Genomic DNA, 19929 nt, shown 5'->3' with positions numbered 1-19929 from the left:
CCCCTCTCCCTGTTTTGATTCTGGAATTTCTCTGTGACTGTTCTGAACAATTAGATTCAGCAGAAATGGTGCTGTGCCAGTAATGGGTCCAGGCCCTCAGAGACTGGCAGCTTCTTTTCTCTCTTGGAATGCTCATGTTTAGGATACTGTCTGTCAGAACACAGCTGCCATGCTGGAAGAAGCCCTGCGGCATGGCAAGACTACATATTGGTGCTTCAGTGATCAACCCCAAATAAGAGCCTAGCCAAAAGGTCAGCAAAAACTGTGAGTCATGTAAGGGACATATTTTGAACTTCCAATTCTGTCAAGCCTTAAGATGACTGCAAGACCAGTCTACATCTTCCTTCACCTTCATGATAGGCCCCAGGAAAGAACCCCTTAGTTTTGTGCTGCTTCCACTCAGAGTCATGTGGGATGATACATTATTGCTATATAATTATGTTCTGATTTTTAAAATTATTTTTGCACAACAATAGAAGGCTAGAACTTAAGCTAAAAATTAAAAATCAGTGTGATCAAAGTTTCATTCAATCAGATTTTTTTTCTTTCTTTGATTTTCTATAGCTGTGTTCAGCCACATTGTGGTAACTATCACGATGTTGATATTCCCAACAGCTAGAACTGCAAAATGATAATGAAATAGAAACATATTCTTATTTAGATACTAAAAAGGACATTGCAGAGTTGAGAAATAGCTGCCAGATTCTGCCTCCTTCTTGCCTTTTCCCCTCCCCCAAACACACAGATAAACTCAGCCAGAAAACTAAAGGCAATGGAATGTAACTGGCAGTGGTAATGCTGATATATTCTTTTTTGTGCCAAAGCAGTCTCTTGGCTATATCCACAGCACTGTTGCCCAAACAGAGGATCTTCTGTTTTAGGGCTGAGCATGGAAAGAATTCTAGTCCTTTGCCTTCTTCTTTTTACCATTTAAATTAGTAGAAAACTTTTCCTTATTTTGCTCTCTAAATAATTTTGCATAAATGGAAATGGTACCTGTGTTTACAACATAAAAGAGATCCTTAAATGCTTGCTGTAATTAGCAAAGTTATTTTTCATTCAGGGACACTGGATTTGAATGCCCTGAGCTTCTTACTAAAGTGCTCATTGTTTTCATTTATGCCTCCACCCTTTGGGGCCTTGCTCTCTTCTCAATGCTGTTTAGGAGAGTAACAACATGTGCTAATATCATAGCCCTTGGTGCTCAGAAGCATAAAGCAGAAATAACAGGCTGAATCAGTACTGATCTTGGAAAACGCAGTCTGCTTAGACAGAAGTCTAGGAGAGAAAATTGGCAAGAATGAAGAAATCAGACAACTTCATAGGAAAACCACTGAGGAAACAGAGAAGTGTTGAAAGCAAATGATGGCCAAGTCTATTTTTCCATGAAGATATTGAGAGAAAGCTTGATGTCTATCTGTCTGGAGTACACTAAATGAAGACTGTGGATGTGGAAAGAAACCCTTCATTTTTGGAGAGCCCTCTCAGCTCTATCTTTCTTTGGATTGCGAGCCAAGTATATATTTTTTTTCTTCATCACTGTTAGTAAGAAACAGAAATAGATCCTATAGGTTAATGAAAAATAGACTTCTAGCTGCTTCATGTTTGTTGAAGCTTCTTCTATATTTACTAATAGAAGTTATTCAGTGCCTGTCACATTTAACTTTAATTTAACCTCAACTCAATTCTTCTGAACAGGAATTTCAGGCAACTTCAAATAAATTGATATAAACAAAAAAGGAGGAAAAGGGAAATGGAATGACATTGATAATATTAACATATTCTATGATGAGCTTAAAATCTGGCTATGTTTATCCACAGAGGGTAGGCAGAAAGAAAAATTTAAGAGAAATCATAGCTCAGATATTATAAAAGAGATGTACTTTTGACAGTGGATATACACTTTTATTTGATGTAAAATGTTCAGTGTTGTCAGTTACATGGGACTTTGAGTGACATAATAGGCAATATATTCACATCAGTTTATATGAAACGCAGAAGCAATTTTTTATACTTTTACAGAACTGATAGAAGAAACTCTGGGGTGAGAGAAATTATATGATTTTGGCTTCAGATAAGACTACATTCAAATTTTGGCTGTCTTATTTTCTTCTCATCTGAATTTGGTCAAGTGACATCTCTCAAAATATGGAAATTATTGTTTTTAGCATCTTTTTTCATCTTTATCATCAGTACCATAACTTGTATCTCCTACTCAGTGCAAAACTTATTATTATGAATAAGGATTTGGTATTTTAAAAAATAAATATTGTGCATTTGTTATAGGCAAAGATTGACAACTTCATTTTTAATTTTGAACAAAATCAAGTTGTCATATTCATTACTCATAATTATTCAAAATATCTTTTTCAGAGACCTCAAAGTGTAATATAATCAATTTTGTGTCATTTTGTGTTTTAGTTAGTCCCAGTATAGATTTATCAGCATAATCATTCCATAAGTATCCTAAATGATAAGTATATATTTGTTATTTGCTTCCCATTCTGGATTAAAATTTAATCCATCATTTTGACAGATGACCCTTCTGTAGGTAGTTTAAATTACAAAAGATCTATACCAAAAGTATCTCTTTTAAATTGAATTATTATCTCCTTTATAGCAGGAACCATGTCTGATATTTTCTCATTACTCTTCAGGCTGCCTAGGAAAGGATTAAGCACAAGATTAGTGATGAATAAATACTTGGTGATTTATTGTTACAGGATTTAAGACTGATAATTTTCACATTTTTTTCACTGAAACTCAGACTTTATAACTCTAAAAAAGACTGATCAGTGGTCCTTGAATTGATTGTAATGTTAGCACTGATTAGACATAGAAATATAATTTAGTAGTTATGACAGTCCTCTGGGCTTTCAAGTCAAAAGTAAAGAGAGGCAAGATTTTCACTATGAAAAAATATATATAATTAATGATTTATGAAACTAAGTTTAATTTGGGAAATCAGATTTATTTGGTCAGCTCATTTCTGTTGGAGTAAATTTGACATAGAAAATACCTTGATTTAATTTTGTCATCCTAAAACCAACATAACAAAAAACTAGCCTAATAAAAATTATCTGGCCTAGATATGGTTCAGCATTCCTGAAATTACTCTGTGAGTGAGATATATTTGCTTTAAATCACAGAATTGAATATTATAAACACATATATAAATATGCAGTTTTGTTTCTTATTTTGTTGAGATAGATGGTCATAGAAATGGGTTCAGAGACTATACATGTTTTACAATTTGTTTTTTTGACTTTACAGTGTGTCTTGAAAATACTTACTTCTATGTAAATATATAGAGTTATAACTCTATTCTTTTTTCTAATTTTAAAGTTCAAATGTTAAAGTTAATAATTGCAAAAATATGATAATTTCATTTCTAAAATGAAAATGCCTGTAAAACCAACTCATCAGATGGATAAATATTAAAATATTACCAGCACCTCAGATAGCCCCAGTATGGCTCTCTCAGTCAATATACCCTAAAGATAACTATCATTCTGACTTCAACCATCATAATTTATTTTGCTGCTTCTAAAAATGGATTTATAGCACATGTACACTTTTGTTTTCATATTCTTTTGTTCAACATTATTTTGTGAGATTTAGCCATATTATTGTGAGTAGCAACTTTTTCATTCCATGTACTATTTCTTTAAATGAACAATTTTATGGATTTTTATGTTATTTGTATTTTTGGTCATTTTAGATGAAGCTAGCATGAATATTTCTGTACATATTTCAGTGGACAGAAGTACTCATTTTCATTTGGATATTTGTATAGGAGCAAACTGGTAGGTCATCGCTTTGCCAGCAAAGGTCCTTACAGTGAGGGAAAGCTATGGTTTTTCCAATTGTCACGTACGGATGTGAGCGTTGGACCACAAAGCTGAGTGCCAAAGAATTGATGCTTTCTAACTGTGGTGCTAGAGAAGACTCTTGAAAGTCCCTAGGATTGCAAGGAGATCAAACCCGTCGATCTTAAAAGAAAATCAACCCTGAATATCCACTGGAAGAACTGCTGCTGAAACTGAAGCCCCAAAACTTTGGCCACCTGATGTGAAGAGCCAACTCTTTGGAAAAGACCATGAGGCTGGGAAAGATTGAGAGCAAGAGAAGAAAGGGACGACAGAAGATGAGATGGTTGGATGGCATCACCAATTCAATGAACATGAATTTGAACAAATTCTGGGAAATCGTGAAGGACAGACAGACCTGGTGTGCTGCAGTCCACGGAGTCACAAAGTGTCAAACATGACTTAGCAACTGAATAACAACAAATTTCCCATGATAAATATGCTGTTGTTTCCCCAAGCCATAAATATATTTATTCATTGGCTCTGCCATTTCAAGTACCAATGTAGAACTAAAATAACTGTCTCTCTGCTCCACAATTCACACATTTACATTTTACATAATCAGACTAGATATGATACATTCTGACTACAATCCTCCCTAGTTTAATATAAAATTATATTTATCATATGATTAACAAAAACCAGTGACCAAGTAAAGTGTGTTGCCACGCTAGGTTGCATATAGTAGAATTTATAAGCATTTTTTCAACTTAGACCTATTTAACAACTTTGCCAACAAAGGTCCGTCTAGTCAAGGCTATGGTTTTTCCAGTGGTCATGTATGGATGTGAAAGTTGGACTGTGAAGAAGGATGAGTGCCGAAGAATTGATGCTTTTGAAGTGTGGTGTTGGAGAAGACTCCTGAGAGTCCCTTGGACTGCAAGGAGATCCAACCAGTCCATTCTAAAGAAGATCAGCCCTGGGATTTCTTTGGAAGGAATGATGCTAAAGCTGAAACTCCAGTACTTTGCCACCTCATGTGAAGAGTTGACTCATTGGAAAAGACTCTGTTGCTGGGAGGGATTGGGGGCAGGAGGAAAAGGGGATGACAGAGGATATGACATCACTGACTCGATGGACGTGAGTTTGAGTGAACTCCGAGTATGAGTGAACTCCGGGAGCTGGTGATGGACAGGGAGGCCTGGTGTGCTGCAATTCATGGGGTCGCAAAGAGTCGGACATGACTGAGCGACTGAACTGAACTGATATGTTATTGTGACTCACCGTTCTTGTTAAGTATGAGTTAGAAGCTTCAACATAGAGAAAAGAGTGTGTTCTACTCACAAAAATTCGTCATAATTTATAGCTTCACATTTTTTCTTCCTTTCATATTCAATGCAAGTGAATGACAATGACATTTTTGCAGGAATAATCTTCAGTCCAATATAATTTGCATTTAAAAAATCAAAAAAACATTAGATTTTACATAAACATTTTATTGAAGTATACAGGTATGCAGAAACTTACAAAGATCACAAATGAACAGTTTGATGAATTTTCACAAACAAAACACACCTAGGTAACTGACCACTGACTCAAGAAACAGAACATCTGAAAAACAGGAAAAAATAAACTCTCATAACATTTTTCATTCATGAATAGCCACTCAGTCATGTCCCATGGGATTTTCCAGGCAAGAGTACTGGAGTGGGTTGCCATTGGTTAACTATTAAAAAAGCAGAAGCAGTATTTGTGTTTTCAATTTTTGATTGGTAGCTAAATGATTTCCAGTTTTCTTATTATGAATTTAAGAATATAAATATGTGGGTAATGTATTTTAGTGATCGTATATTTGCATTTCTATTGGATATATATAGGTAAAATTGGATTTATCTGGGTAAATTATAATTCTTATTTAGACTTGGTACAAACTACGAAGTGATTTTCCAAAATGAGCCCAACTATTTATACTTTCACCAGAAATGTTTGAAAGATCTGTGACCACTTCCTCCAAACTCTTCTCTAATTTTTGTCTGTTCTTTCTCTCATTCTTTTTTTTTTTCCTCTGTATTAGTATTTTATTCTTTATTTCTGCCCACTCCACAGTTTGTCTCCCTTGCCCCCTCTTTCTCACTTCCTCTCTCTCTCCTTTCTTTTTTCTTATTTTGTCCTTTTGGTTTTACCCTTTCCATTGGTATGCATAGTATCTGATTATGTTTTACATTTGCACCTATCAGAAGAATAATTATGTTGAGAACGTTTTCATATGTTTTTGGTCCTTTGGATCCCTGCTTTTGTGATGTGCCTGTGAAACATTTTGTCACTTCTTTTCTTGGGCTGTAATTTTTATTATTTTTTATTTATATTAAGAAATAATACTTATTATTTTCTTATATATTTTAATAACATTTTTCTTAAAATATTATTTTAAGAAAATAATATTTTCTTATTATTTTTTATACATTCTATACATAACATAAAACAACCCTGTTATCCCATGCTGTGGCTTGCCTCTTTTCTGTATCAATGGTGTTATTTGCTGACCAGTATTTATGCTTGATGTTATCTAAACATCAGTCGTCTTTGATTCATGCTTTTTATGTTCTACTTAAGAAATTTTTGTGTATTTCAGCATCATAAAGATATTCTCCCTGATTTTCTCCCAAAACTTTATTGTTTTTGTCTTTGCATTTAGACATATACTTCTAGAAGCATTTCAGTCTATGATGACAGATGGGATAAATTTCATTTTTTTAATATGTGTATCTGTTTGAACTAGCACTGATTATTGAAAATAATTTTTTTCTAACTGTATTGGATTATCAAGGGTTGTCACACACACAATTTACTGTATGTATAGATTGCTGTTTCTGGATTCTCTATTTTGTAGTATTGTTTTGTCTTTTTTTGTTCTAATACTACCTTATTTTAATTAGTAAAGCTTTTTAATAGATCTTGATTTCAGTATGTAATTCCTTCAGCTTTATTCTTTTTCAAGATTACTATTCTTCGGAATACCTTATCTATTTATACACCCCTCCACACACACACATGTGCAAACAAGCAAACCCAAATACTGGGATTTTTACTAAAATTGAGTTTACAAGTCCATTTGTCTAAAATTGAAATTTTTACCAAGTTATGCCTTCCTACTAGGCACATGTTATGTCTCTCTCCATTATTTTGTGTCTTAATTAGTGATTTCTAAATCTCATTGTAGAGGTCTTTCAAGTCTGTTAGACATATTCCTAGGTTTTTGATGATTATTGATGCTATTAAAACTGAATTATATTTTCAAACATAATTTTCTAGTCGTCTAATGCTTGCATTGTGATATAATTTATCTTTGCATATGGGTAGTTTATATAGAACCTTGAGAGTTGTGAAGGTGAGGCCTTCAAACATCCGGGTTGACCAGAGGCTGTGTATGTTTACCACATGAACCGTGTGTATGTGTCAACCACTTGCACATCCCTGGCAGAAGGAGCCTGCAACGCTCAGAGATGATGCCAGAGAGACCATATGAAACAGAAAGCAGGCTGAAAAATGACCTGAATTTGTATTAATACATGCTCCCTGCCTGCCCCCCTCATCTTTCAGCATATGATGGAAACCTTACTGGCTTGCAGTGTTTGAGCCCTATCTTTGGCTAAAATATAAGCTATGTAGACACAAGCTTGACCTTTAAAGAGTCAGGCTTCAAATCAAAACAAGGAAAAAGAAAAAGAAAGCTAAACAGAGGCATCAGCAGCTGCACATTGTTCAGGAAACAGACTTCACAAATTGACTCCAGCTGTAATACCTGTACAAAATGCATGAGAACGGCCTTTGAAGGCTCTGAAAAGTAATCATACCTGATAGACTGAGGAAGGGGCTTTCCTGACGGCTCAGAGGGTAAAAATTCTTCCTGCAATGCAGAAGACCCAGGTTCGATCCCTGGGTTGGGAAGATCCCCTGGAAAGAGAATTCTTGCCTGAAGAATACTATGGATAGAAGAGCCTAGTGGACTACAGCTCATCGAGTCACAAAGAGTCAGACACAACTGAGAGACCAACACACACACACACACACACACAGACTGAAGAAGAAGACCACAATGCAAAGCATCATTCACCTGATAATAAGATTGCTATTGTTTGCCTCCAATATTTCTGGCCAGTGAGGAAGTGAGCACTGGGTAACAGATAGGGCTCCAAGAGAACCTTCCAGTTCTGGCTCAGAGAGTAAAAGAACACACATCATGGTCTAAGAGAGTGAGGCACCTCCTTCTCTCCTTTTCTTATATTTTCCTTCCACTACTGTGTGTCTCAGGCCATTCCACAGTAGCACTGGCAGCAGCACAACAGAAACCTTGAGGAGCCCAAACTCTTAGAGAAGCGTCTTCAGCTCCCGTTGCTGGATCTGTGTTCTAAGGATGGTGGGATCAGCCCCCATTGCTTTTTTTTATAATTAACTTTTTTTAGAGTATAGTGGATTTGCAATATTGTATTAGTTTCTTCTGTACAGCAAAGTGAATCAGTAGCCCCATTGCTTTTATTCTCTTTCTTTCTCTCTCTTTTTCCACTGCTTGACTTACACTTTTATCCTTTTAGTGATGCCCTTCATTAATATAATTTGGTCTAATTTTCCCACTTTTAGTAAAACACAAAACATATAGATATCATATAATTCTACTGTACAAAGTTCAAAATAGGCAAACGTTTAGAGAAGTATTTTGGGGTGATAAACCTATTTTAAAAAGCATGGAACTAATTACCATACAAATCAAGATAGAATTTAATGGAAAGGGACATTGTAGTGAGCTCAGTCAAAAGCAAATGTGAGTGAGTGACTCCAGGGTCATGAAAAATGAAAGTGAAAGTAGCTCAGTCATGTCCGACTCTTTGCGACCTCATGGACTATACAGTCCATGGAATCTTCCAGGCCAGAATACTGGAGTGGGTAGCCTTTCCCTTCTCCAGGGGATCTTCCCAACCCAGGGATCGAACCCAGTGTGCAGTGGAAACTTGAACTGAATGCATACTACATAAGTAGAGAGAATAAAACTCCTTCCTCTACTTTGTACATATTTGTATTAAAGTTTTTTATTTGTATCAAGTAACTTACTTTGGTTCTATGATACTCTTGGGTTTTAAAATGCCAGCTTGCTTTAGTCTCTGTGTGCGACTATTGGCTTCATAAATATCGGCCCATCATTTTACACATACACTCAGGTTACAAGGCAATCTCAGTGAGACATTTCATTTTGAATTACTGTGCTTTAAGTTAGCATATATGCATTACATTACTCTTAGCAGGACATTCTTAGCCCTCTTCCTCAGTTTCATTTCTTGATGGGACCCTGAGTATCCTTTGTGAGACCCTAAGTATCTTCATTGTCTGTCATTACCTCCTTTCGATTCTTTAGTGCTCCTTTTAGACATAAACTTTTTGAAAGACATCTGTAATAGCCATCACTTATCAAGCGCTTGTATCATCTCATGTCATGCTTAAAATAGTGAGGTTAATATTTCACAAGTTTAAAGAATTGAGATTCAGAGAAGTTGAATAGCTTGGCCAACATCAGACAGATAATTTGACATACTTGAATTTTAGATCTCTCTCCTTCAGTCATTCATTCATCCACTCGGTATATATTATTGACCTGCTCTCATGCCTGTCGTTTGTAACACACTGGCAATGGGGGACAGTCAGAGTCCTTTCCCTCATGGAGTTGACAACTGTATAAAAACTAATGTGTGAATAAACAAGCAACACTTAAATAAATCCATAACTACAAGTACTTTCTATATGCTATAGTGAATGCAAATCTTCTGTAGTAGAGATTGCTAATTGACTTGTACAGAGACTGACATGTCTAGACTAACCCTTTGCATTATACAACATAACCCTTCATATTGGGAGTGGTACAGCATCTGTTGAGGTGGGACAAGCATATCTGAAAATTAGTTTCAGAGTGATTCCACCAGATTTCTACCTCACAGAATGAGGTATTAATTAGTACTCAGTAACATCAGTCAGAACTTCAGTCATCCACAGACATAACACGGGTCCTCAGTGTAATGAACAGGATGGAAGGGGCTTCAGAAGCTGAATTCTGAGAGGCTGTTCATGAAAAATTGATCTAATTGATTTTTCATGTTTATCTTCTAAGACAGTGGTTTCCAGCTTTTGGCAATAAGAGGAGCCCTTTTAATTTTATGTGTATTCACACATAATAAAAAAATGTATTTTTGATAATTTTGAATTGGAAAAATCCAAGTCTAAAAGCTTTCAAAATATCAGAAACAATAAAATTATTTTATATGTTATTAATTAGTAAAGCATCTTGATGTATTTAAAAATGATAGTATGTGTGTTTAGCCTCTAAGTACTCTTTTATTAACTTTACTAGGGGACTGAGGGATGTGTCCCCAAACTGTGGGTACAAAATGCCCTGGCTACAATACTTGTTAGTTGTGTGATCTGAGCATGATTACTTAACCTCTATATGCCTCAGTATCTAAACAATGATGATATCAAGAACAAATATAACGAAATATATACCTCAAGAAAAATTTAAAGGCTTAATGGTATGTGTTTGTGTGTGTGGGTGTGGGTATGAGAGTGTGCACTATGCCTGCAGGAGACACCAGAGGCATGGGTTTGATCCCTGGGTTAGAAAAATCCCCTGGAGGAGGAAATGGCAGCCCATCCCAGTATTCTTGCTTGGGGAATTCTATGGGCAAAGGAGCCTAGCAGGCTACAGTCCATGGGGCCACAAAGAGTTGGACACAATTGAGCGACTGAGCACATTTAGCCATTTAGCACATAATATCAGTATAGTTAATGTAACAAAAGTGAAAGTATTAGTCAGTCAGTTGTGTCTAACTCTTTGCAACTCCATGGATTGTAGCCCACCAGTCTCCTCTGTCCATGGAATTCTCCAGACAAGAATACTCTAGTGGGTAGCCATTCCCTTCTCCAGGGGATCTTCCCAACCCAGGGACCGAGTCCAGGTCTCCTGCACTGCAGGCAAATTCTTTATCATCTGAGCCAGTAATGAAAAATATTAATATATTGGCATGTACACATTATGCCAGTGTACACAATGGTAACAGTGAGAGACTTTATTTTCAGGGGTTCGAAAATCACTGCAGATGGTGACTGCAGCCATGAAATTAAAAGATGCTTACTCTTTGAAAGAAAAGCTATAACCAACCTATACAACATATTAAAAAGCAGAGACATTACTTTGCCAACAAATGTCAATCTAGTCAGAACTATGGTTTTTCCAGTAATTATGTATGGATGTGAGAGTTGGATTATAAAGAAAGCTGAGCACAGAATAATTGATACTTTTGAACTGTGATGTTGGAGATGACGCTTGAGAGTCCCTTGAAGGACTGATGCTGAAACTGAAACTCCAATACTTTGGCCACCTGATGCAAAGAACTGACTCATTGGAAAATGCTGGCAAAGATTGAAGGCAGGAGGAGAAGAGGATGACAAAGAATGAGATGGTTGAATGGCATCACTAACTCAATGGACATGAGTTTGAGTAAGCTCTGAGAGTTGGTGATGGACAGGGAAGCCTGGCGTGCTGCAGTCTGTGGGGTCGCAGAGTCAGACATGACTGAGAGTCTGAACTGAACTGATGTACACATTTCATTTGAATATAATTTGGGTCTAACTCTTCACTTCCCCTTGTCTGTGCAGATGTGGCCTCAATACATGAGACTATAATATTATGTCCCTGAGTGGTTATTGAGTACTATCTAGAAGAAGTACCTGAAGGCCCTATGTGGGGCACAGTGGATCACTCCTTGTTGGCTATTCTGGGTATAGAGAGAAACTAAGTGCAAACAATGCAGACCATGTGCTCACTGGGGCACACCCTGGCACCCACTACCACAGTTAGTGTTTTTCATTAGATCTGCATCCCCAGAAGCTGCTTTCTTGGTTGCCATGCTCCATTTACTAATCAGGCTCCAGGATGGATGTCAGTTGGACACCATGGACCCAGGCTTCCTGATCCACCTACCAGAGATCCTAAAAGAAAGAGGAAATGTTTGATGTCTCCTGAGACTGGAAAGAGGCCTGAAACTTTGTGATGGTCAAGAAGCAAGTGGTTGGAAGACTGGATGAATGTGTGATGCTGTGTGTGTGGTCTAAACAGTGAAATTGTCCATCTCGCTAGACCTTGCCTGGGGGCGGGGCCATCCAGGCATCACTGCCCCCAAAGCCCCTTCATACATAAGGTAGGAATGCTAGGGCTAAAGTGAGGACCTGGTGACACAGTTGGATCCTGACTCTTAGGCAGGATTCCTGAAGGTTTTGCAGAAGAGGTCTTTAGGAAAAGAAGGAAGTTATTGATTTAGAGGAAGCATTTTCTGTGACTTTTCATAAACTTAGACATGGATGACTCTGTCTGTGACTTTCTCCTGTTTGCTGTTTTAAAACTTTTTTCATTAAACCTGAAATTGTCAAGTCAATCACTTTTGTAGTGACTAATAGTGTTGGGAAGACAAGAGATAAAAACAAGCCCACACCAATATACACATAAGAAACAAATAGACATGATCCCCCTCCCTTTTTTTTTCTTTAATTTTATGATTTCGAGTGGAGTTTTGAGGAATGAAACTTCTTTCAAAGTCATCAGATCTCTCATAGCAAAATTCAAGGAATGACTATACAGATAAATTTAACCTGAAAGAAATTTATAATCAGTGCAAATACCTGGGTACTCTCCAGACAAATCTTATGCTCATCTTCATAGATGGAGCAGCTATTCCTTCCTCTAACTGCATATTTGTACTCTCCATTCCTGTTTCCATTTAGAAAGGAAAGTTATTCATGTCTAGAATTTCCTTAAAGTATATAAACAAAACGACTTATATTTTCCTGTTTATAAGTATAAAGAAAAAACAACAACTAAGTTTTCATACTATTTTGGAGAAAAAGGATGAAATTCCCAAAAGCAAAACAATAACAATACCAAAAAAGTCAGTTATAGATATAACAAAATAAGAAACATAAGAATATAAGAATATAAGAAAGCAATAAAAGACAACATTTGTTTACAAGCTGTACAGTGACGAGGACCGGAGAAGGCAATGGCAGCCCACTCCAATACTCTTGCCTGGAAAATGCCATGGACGGAGGAGCCTGGTAGGCTGCAGTCCATGGGTTGCTAAGAGTCAGACACGACTGAGTGACTTCACTTTCACTTTTCACTTTCATGCATTGGAGAAGGAAATGGCAACCCACTCCAGTGTTCTTGCCTGGAGAATCCCAGGGACGCCGGAGCCTGGTGGGCTGCCATCTCTGGGGTCGCACAAGGTCGGACACGATTGAAGCAACTTAGCAGCAGCAGCAGCATCAGTGATGAGGACATCTGTACATTAAAAGGAAAGTATAAGGCTGAATTATTGTGGAAAGTTTCAAAAATATTACCCAAAATGGCCCTTGATATTCTAGATGGGCAGCACATGAAATTAATTGAATTGAAGTAAAATACAAGTTATAAAGACAGAGAAATGGGGAAATGTCATGTGGATTTATCTGGTAGTGGGCTGTGCATTGGACTTCTTTAAACACTGACTAAGGCTGGCATATAGGGAAAAAGCTTCAATGAAGTCAGTCAGTCGGTTCAGTTCACTCAGTCGTATCTGACTGTTTGCGACCCCATGGACTGCAGTTCGCCAGGCTTCCTTGTCCATCACCAACACCAGGAGCCATTTCAAACTCGTTTCCATCACATCGGTGATGCCATCCAACCATCTCATCTTCTGATTTCCTTGAGGATGGACTGGCTTTATCTCCTTGCAGTCCAGGGGACTCTCAAGAGTCTTCTCCAACACCACAGATCAAAAACATCAATTCTTTGGTGCTCAGCTTTCTTTATAGTCCAACTCTTACACCCATACATGACTACTGGAAAAACCATACCCTGACTAGATGGACCTTTGTTGGTAAAGTAATGTCTCTGCATTTTAATAAGCTGTCTAGATTGGTCATAACTTTTCTTCCAAGGAGCAAGCATCTTTTAATTTTCATGGCTGCAGTCACCACCTGCAGTGATTCTGGAGCCCCCCAAAATAAAATCTCTCACTGTTTCCATTGTTTCCCCATCTATTTGCCATGAAGTGATGGGACCCTCTGCCATGATCTTTGTTTTCTGAAGGTTGAACTTTAAGCCAACTTTTTCACTCTCTTCTTTAACTTTCATCAAGAGGCTCTTTAGTTCTTCACTTTCTGCCGTAAGGATGGTGTCATCTGTATATCTGGGGTTATTGATATGTCTTCCAGCAATCTTGATTCCAGCTTATGTTTCATCCAGCCTGGCATTTTGCATTGCTACATATAAGTTAAATAAGCAGGGTGGCAATATACAGCCTTGACATACTCCTTTCCTGATTTGGAACCAGGCTGTTGTTCCATGTCCAGTTCTAACTGTTGCTTCTTGACCTGTATACAGATTTCTCCAGAGGCAGATCAGGTGGTCTGGTATTTCCATCTCTTTAGAATTTTCCACAGTTTGTTGTGATCCACAGAGTCAAAGGCTTTGGCATAGTCAATAAAGCAGAAGTACATGTTTTTCTCAAACTCTCTTGATTTTTCAATGATCCAACAAATGTTGGCAATTTGACCTCTGGTTCCTCTTCTTCCAAATCCAGTTTGAACATCTTAACATTCCTGGTTCATATACTGTTGAAGCCTGGCTTGGAGAATTTTGAGCATTACTTTGCTAGCGTGTGATATGAGTACAATTCTGTGGTAGTTTGAAAATTCTTTGGCATTGCCTTTCTTAGGGATTGGAATGAAAACTGACCTTTTCCAGTCCTGTGGCCACTGCTGAGTTTTCCAAATTTACTAGCATATTGAATGCAGCACTTTCACAACATCATCTTTCAGGATTTGAATTAGCTCAACTAGAATTCCATCACCTCCACTAGCTTTGTTCATAGTGATGTTTCCTAAGGCCCACTTGACTTTGCATTCTAGGATGTCTGGCTCTAGGTGTGTGATCACACCATTGTTGTTATCTGGGTCATGAAGATTTTTTCTGTATAATACTTCTGTGTATTCTTGCCACCTCTTCTTAATATCTTCTGCTTCTTTTGGTTGATACCATCTCTGTCCTTTATTGTGCCCATCTTTGCATGAAATGTTCCCTTTGTATCTCTAATTTTCTTGGAGAGATCTTTAGTCTTTCCTATTCTATTGTTTTCCTCTATTTCTTTGCATTGATTGCTCAGGAAGGCTTTCTTATCTCTCCTTGCTATTCTTTGGAACTCTGTGAAGTACTTTGAATTATTTAAGGATTAGTTTTAACTCATCCTATAGTGTGTTTCATGTAAGAACAGTCAAGAAACACTGCATAAGAAAACCTGGTTTTTGCCACTTCTTAGTAAGTTTTTACATTGAGCAATTCACTTAACTTTCAGTTTTCTAATAAATGATCTTTAACTTTCAAAACACCATGGGTATAAATAAAGAAACAGAACAACTGCCTGAGCTTATCACAAAGCTCTAAAGCCAAATAAAATAATGTGTGTGAATTTATTTAACATACTATATAGAGTAAACTAATAAACTTGACATTAATACATGCATTGTAAGTTATGCATTATCAGGTGAAACAAGCTGTCTGGATAAGTTTTTGAAAAGAGAAAAATTGAAAATGCCTTTGAATTTTATTTGGAAGCATTCTTTTATAAACTAGTATCCATCAAAATGTAAAATTATGTAGGTTTTAGCTCACAAAAAAGAAGTATGTTTGAAATTCTCATTGTAATGTTCTTCAAATTATTGCAGAAAAATAACAACAAAAGGCAATAGGATGAGTGGGATCTTGAGCATAAAGATTGCTTCCATGTTTAGAAGCAGTTAATAGTCACTAGTGGTGAAGAATCCACCTGCCCATGCAGGAAATGTAAGAGACATGGCTTCCCTGGTGGCTCAGAGGTTAAAGCATCTGCCTGGAATGCGGGAGACCCAGGTTCGATCCCTGGGTTGGGAAGATACCCTGGAGAAGGAAATGGCAACCCACTCCAGTACTTTTGCCTGGAGAATCCCATGGAGGGAGGAGCCTGGTAGGCTACTAGTCCATGAGGTCGCAAAGAGTCGGACATGACTGGGCGACTTCACTTTTTTTCTGTGGGTTTGATCCCTGGGTTGGGAAGATCCCCTGGAGAAGGAAAAGGCTCCCCAGTCTAGTATTTTTGTCTGGGAAATCCCATGGGCAGAGGAGCCTAGTGGGCTACATCCACAGGGTCACAAAGGGTTGGACACAACTGAGTGAGCATCTACGCATTCTAGTCACATGTCCTTAAGAAAACTTTTATCTAAGTATATGAAGAATTTGGCAGATAAAATCAAATTATTATGATTATAGCTCTCAAGAATTCCTTAAAACTATTTTCGCTAAGCGATTTGGAAAATTGAGTAAGAGGATATGGAAGAAACACTATTCTTGACCTGTTTGAGAAGCAGTGTAATATGTTATGTTGTAAGTAAAACTGTTTTGAAAATACAGATATCAATGACAATTTAGTTTCAGAAAGGGGAGGATTCCCTCACAGAGCTCTCTGTGGTATAAGCTAGATTAATAAATGTAACTGAGAATTTTAGAAGAAAATCAGTAAGTAGAAATATGTAAAATAAAATGTATATGAACAGTAACATAATAAAAAGATGAGACACCTTCTAGTTCCTTTCCAATGAGTGGACTAAGGGGTTTTTTTTGGATATTGTTTGATACCAAGATGAACATGTGACATTATGATAAGAAGAAAATTTGCTTTCGCTACAGAATGAACTATTTCTAGACAATGATACACAGAAAAGAAGCAGGGAAACAGATTTTGGCATCTTGATAAATCTCTCAGGTGTGAACTATCTACTTAGGAATTTGTTTGAAAACAATTAATTCACAGAAAAATGAATTGCTCACTATAGAGCAACCTACCTGGAACAAAGAATCAGAAATCTTGAGAGATGTGGCTCTTGGAAGTTCTCTCACTCAAGAGGAGAAAGTACTTGGGATCTAAATGAATATTTTCAACACTTCCTGAAAAATGCAGTTACCTCTGTTAGCTTCATTTATCTTTAACTGCTTTTTCCCATTCTCACTTTTTGTTAATGTTTCCATGCATTTTATTTCTACATATATTTTACACTACCAGGCATTTGAAATGATCTTTTATACTTTTTTCAGTATGCATGTATATTTACAATTTCATTTTGCTTCATTCCTTTGCATTTTCATGCACATTTCTAGGCTTGGTATTCTAGTGCCTTGAGGACTTTTATCTGAGGTTTTTAGGGTTGATTTTTCTGTTTGTTTGCCTGAAAATATTTCCATCTAGTCTGCCTTTTGGAATTGCAGTTGCATGCTTACTAGATCTTCTCATCATGTACGATTGTCTCTCATTATTTTCTTCAGGTTTTCCTCTTTTGTTTTCTCTGTATGATTTTACCTGAGTATTTTACATTGATTTATATTTCTACTTACTGATTCTCTTCTAAAAGTATCTGATTTGCTGTTAAATTCATCAATTTGATTCATAATATTAGTTAATATATTTTTCAGTTCTTGAATTCTAAATTCATTTCTTAAAGATTTTCTTCTCCATTGAAATTACCCACTCTTTCTCTTGATTTTTTGCATATATTAATCATAGTGTTATGAATTTGTTAGATTAATATTTTTTAAGAAGAGTCACAGGGTACTGTATAGAGAACTTTGGTTCAACAAAAGGCCACAGGGAGTGATACAGGGAGTTTCTTACTTACATTCCTGGAGGAAGTAAGCCTCAAGATTTCACATAGGAAGGTCAAGGCAGGGTATAGACAGAGACAGAGATGGGACCTGGGACATATGTTTTTATTAGAGTTATGGCGGTCGGTGTTTTGTGTTCCTAGGCTAAGACTGATTGGTCAATTCAGACCAAAAATTTTAACTGGATTTTGGTAAGCATGGTTAAGGTCTTACCTGAGTGATGCACAAGAAAAAGACCCTGGAAGGCAAGGGAGACTGTCAATAACAAAGGCTGTTGGAAAAGATGTATCAGGAACTTACATCTATTCATGTCTCTGCAGAATGTTGTCTACAGCAAGCAGTCACATGAAGGGTGTAATGTCATCTAAGGTGTTCCATGGGCTGCTCAGCCAAAAAAAAAAAAAAAAAAAAAAAGATGCTTAAGCAGCAATACCATGAGATTGCTTAAACTCTTGATGATATGCTTAAACTCACATCTATTTCCCAGAAACCTGAAATTCTCATATTTATAGGACAATCTAATGCTGTCTTAACCCTGTATCTTGTGATGTTTAATAAATATGTTTTAATTGAAAACTTGGTTTTGCTTTAGACATGCAATTAGGGTATAGACAAACTACTTGTATCAAAAAACAAACAAACAAACAAACAAAAAAACACCTGAGTGAATTCAAAGCTGTTTTTCAGTCTTTGTAAGAAATGAGTTATTCTGGTTTCTGCCTTACTGCTACATTATACCTCTTCAGGGCTTCTAAGTGAAAATCTAGGATGTTTATCATAGCCTCTTTTCTTTAACCATTTCTGAATTATATCTTATTGCCTCCTCAGCATTGTAAAGCCCACAAAAGCTCTACTTTGCTTCAGTTTTTCACACTCTAGATCAACTTGGCAATTAGTAAATCCCTTGAGGTAAAATATGGTGAAATATCAGAATTTCCTGATTGCTCTTCCAGTGACTCAAGTATGTGTGCCTCTCAAGTCCTTTCAATATTGGTTCTTTTTTAATGAACCAAACTGATTTTTAATTTTTTTTTTTTTTTTAGAAATTTTTACCTAATTAAGAACCTACTGTATAGCACAATGAACTCTACTCAATTCTCTGTAATGACCTGTATTGGGGAAAGAATCTAAAAAATAGTGGAGATATATGTGTGTGAACCTACTGTATAGCACAATGAACTCTACTCAATTCTCTGTAATGACCTGTATTGGGGAAAGAATCTAAAAAATAGTGGAGATATATGTGTGTGTATATATATATGTGTGTGTGTGTATAACTAATTTATTTACTGTACAACAGAAACTAACACAACATTGTAAATCAACTATACTCCAGTAAAAATTAAAAACAGACTTTTAGAAGTTTTATGTTTATTCTTATCACGGATCTACTTCTCCTCTAAGTTATAACGTCATAGTTAGCCTTGGAAGCTCTTGATCTTTTTTCAGTATTTGCTCTGAATAACATTTCTTTGTCTGTCCTGGGAATAATTGTATAATATAATGGTTATATCATTTACAAAATACATTTTTTAAATAAAATTCTGCTTTTTGTTCTGGTCTGCATTTATTTGAAGGAAATAATAAATTATTACCAAATACTAGTTCCATTTTGATGGATTTTTCTCAAACTACATCCATATAGTCCCTGAAGACAAAGTAAGTATCCATGGACCTTGCTTTTTAGATTGCAATCAAAACTGCTATCAAATATCCTCAAGAGGTGAGATGAGAAAACAGAACAAAAGCAAAACAAACTGTTCATCACATTTTTTATTTTTACTCTTGAATTGAAACTGCTTTCAGGAATAATATTTCAGAGTATTTCTGACTGCTGAATTGAATACAATGATAATTACTACACATTTTAAAAATTACATCCATTGCATCACTAAATATCAGGAAAGGACTTAAAAAATCATCAACTCTGACAATGTATGAGTAAGGGAATGGAAGTCCTTAGAAGTTAAATAATTTTGGAAAAAGTCACATAGAAACACTGAATTTGTATCACTATTTGCACCAATGTGAAATTCTAATGTAAAATATTAGACATGTCTATAGAATCATATATTGCCCATATTCTCACAATCTTAAAATATGTAAATATATTCACATATATTTAAAACACCTTATATGCATTCATACTTGACTTCCCTGGTGGCTCAGATGGTAAAGCATCTGCCTACAATGCAGGAGACCCAGGTTCGATCTCTGGGTTGGGAAGATCCCCTGGAGAAGGAAATGGCGACCCACTCCAGTATTCTTCCCTGGAAAATCCCATGGACAGAGGAGCCTGGTTGGCTACAGTCCATGGGGTCGCAAAGAGTCGGACACGACTGAGTGACTTCACTT

The 19929-nt window shown here is 36.5% G+C and overlaps 1 non-coding gene across 1 annotated transcript; it reads left to right on the top strand.

The window, feature by feature from the left end:
- The first annotated feature begins 15741 nt into the window (after window positions 1-15741).
- Window positions 15742-15813, top strand: TRNAS-GGA. The gene has a single exon. It is a non-coding gene; the product is annotated as a tRNA-Ser (tRNA).
- The last annotated feature ends 4116 nt before the right edge of the window (window positions 15814-19929 follow it).

The sequence above is a fragment of the Oryx dammah genome, unplaced genomic scaffold (genome assembly GCF_014754425.2).
Source record: "Oryx dammah isolate SB20612 unplaced genomic scaffold, SCBI_Odam_1.1 HiC_scaffold_1, whole genome shotgun sequence".
NCBI classification, from domain to species: Eukaryota; Metazoa; Chordata; class Mammalia; order Artiodactyla; family Bovidae; genus Oryx; species Oryx dammah.
Note: the sequence above shows the minus strand (reverse complement) of the source record. Positions and strands in the feature narration are given on the sequence as shown.